Here is a 2,442-nt window from a genome sequence, read left to right as displayed (position 1 = left end):
GTGGTAAGAACGTGGTCTAACAAACCCTAGTTCGAATCCAACCTCAGCCGATTCGGTATCAAAGCAGCTTGGTACCAAATTTTCACTTGAAATCATAAATTTCCAAATATCATCTCAAGTGAAAATGGCATTTCGTGGGCATTGCTGCAGCATACGTATAAGCAAGGGAGGCAATAACTGTAGTAGCAACATGCACCTTCCAAGTAAGGGGTATTCGGATTGTATCCCTGTACTGAGTGGGAGAGTCAATACACCGACGTCTACCTTCGGGAAAAAGTTAAAAATTCAAATATGTAATAAAAAGGAAAGAATAATAAACATGTAATATGCTAGTAAAAAGTAAAAAATGTATGTAATACATTTTAATACAAATACGTAAGAAAAAGTAATATGTATGTAAAAATAAGTGTTAAGTATATAAAAATGTAAGAAATTGTAATAAAAGAAAAAATCAAGTGATTTGAATAATTGAAAAAGCATTCGATTTGTATTGATAAGGATACGTGATTAGTTTTTGGAGAAGGCAGGTCTAGCCGTTCCGAAGATACGGGGCAAAAAGTGCGAAAAACGGTAACTCCGTTTTTAAGAGAACGGAGCGCTCGATTTTAATAAATCAAAAAACATTTAACTTGTATTGACAAGATGGAAACTGATTAAATTTTTGAGAAGGGAGGTCCAGCGGTTATAAACTCTCAATAAAAATAAGTTAAATAATGCCATTTGGCGGCCAAAAATGTTTTATTCGACATATCTACATTAAATTATAAGATATTTCATAGAGATTTTAATAATGTGCACATATTTTGAGTAATTTTTTTGTGTACCGTACCAAGATTTTAAATTACGATACGGGAAGTTCCAGCAATTTGCCTATAGCACAAAGCCATGCACCCTACTAGTTTATTACAGGGTGCACAATCAATATGTGGTCAATGCAAAGAGCGAAGTTATGCTTGCGAAATGAAATGCGTCATTTGATCAACGTTGTTTTTGAACCTAGCTGTAAATACTTGTAAGGTTTTAGATTTGATATTAAAAAAAACTTATCAAAAATTATTGAAAACTGCTCAAGTTATTCAACATTTCCATTGACCAAATATAAATGTAGTTCCAGGCGCACCCTGTAGCTTTTCGACCGAGTGGAAACTTATTTTATTCGATTGTGTACATACAAGATCAGAAAATATTAAAGTTGATAATATATTAGACTTTTGTGACTATAGGACAGTAATTCCAAAATATCAACCCCCACTTATAGTATTAAGTTAAATGACCAGGTTTCTGAACTTTTATTTCTTTCTTGCAAATAAGAATTGAAACATATGATCAAATATTACTGGATCAGAAACGTCTGCAAGTAAATATTGACGTTTTCCGTGAATTTTATTTTCGTGTGATTCGTCATTCGGCAAAGTCAAAATATATTTATCTCTAAAACGAGTCGTCCATCGTTATCCGCAGCAGTGGCTTCGCTCATTCGAGTTCATTGTTCGACATTCAAAAGCAAAAAAAGTTGAGAAAAAAATGGTCTTTCGCTACGGAAATGCGTTCAACAGTCGACTAGCGAAAAACTCTAAATAGATAGATGATGATGAAAGATGTTATTTGCAGTCTGCTCGAGTAAATGGATTAAGAAAACTAATGGACGCATTTCCATTTAGTTTACGATTTTGTTATGAGAAGAGCGCATCTCAAAAACTAGCAGTCTGATTAAATCTCAGACTTTTCTCACTAATCACTTCTAGATAATTAAACAAGTTTTTTTGCTTAATTACTTAGTGCATTACATTTTTCATAATTTTGGTTTATTTAATTAGATGATATATCAGATGATAAGGTATTTAAACTACAGCATAGTACTATAAATATGATTTACCGTTTTCTTAAACGTAAGATATTATACATCGTGATATATTGTACGTTGGTAATAAATATGCATCCATAATTTATCCTAATACTCCGTTTTTTAATTTAAAAGTCAGTGAAAACAAATTGTATGAATGATTTTTTATCTATCGACGTATTCATTTAACCAATTATCTATAAAAATATAATAATTTCAACATATTTGTATTCAAATAAATAAAATAAAAAATCGAGGATATCAATAGTTTCAGAATTCAAAGCCAAAATGAGATAAAAAAAATTAGAAAATATTTATATTCCTTATAGTTGAAGAAAGCCCTGAGCTTTTAAGTACAATACTGAGTTTCGGTCAAACTAATTATGAGTAAAACGCGCTATAAAATTTTGTTTTATTTTTTCACTCGTTATTTTTTCTGTATGATACAAATGTACTATTTTTCGATCTTGATTAAATACTTGAGCGTTTAATGGAACTTGCCAACAAGTGTATATATGTAATATTAGTTCAATTTTAAAATTGTAAATTTATAGTTCATCAAATAGTCTTAATTGTTGGTGCAACTGTGTCATTATTTT

Source organism: Ctenocephalides felis, unplaced genomic scaffold (assembly GCF_003426905.1).
Source record: "Ctenocephalides felis isolate EL2017-DRISC unplaced genomic scaffold, ASM342690v1 CF-g0.4_SCAFFOLD_01170, whole genome shotgun sequence".
Taxonomy (NCBI): Eukaryota; Metazoa; Arthropoda; class Insecta; order Siphonaptera; family Pulicidae; genus Ctenocephalides; species Ctenocephalides felis.
Note: the sequence above shows the minus strand (reverse complement) of the source record.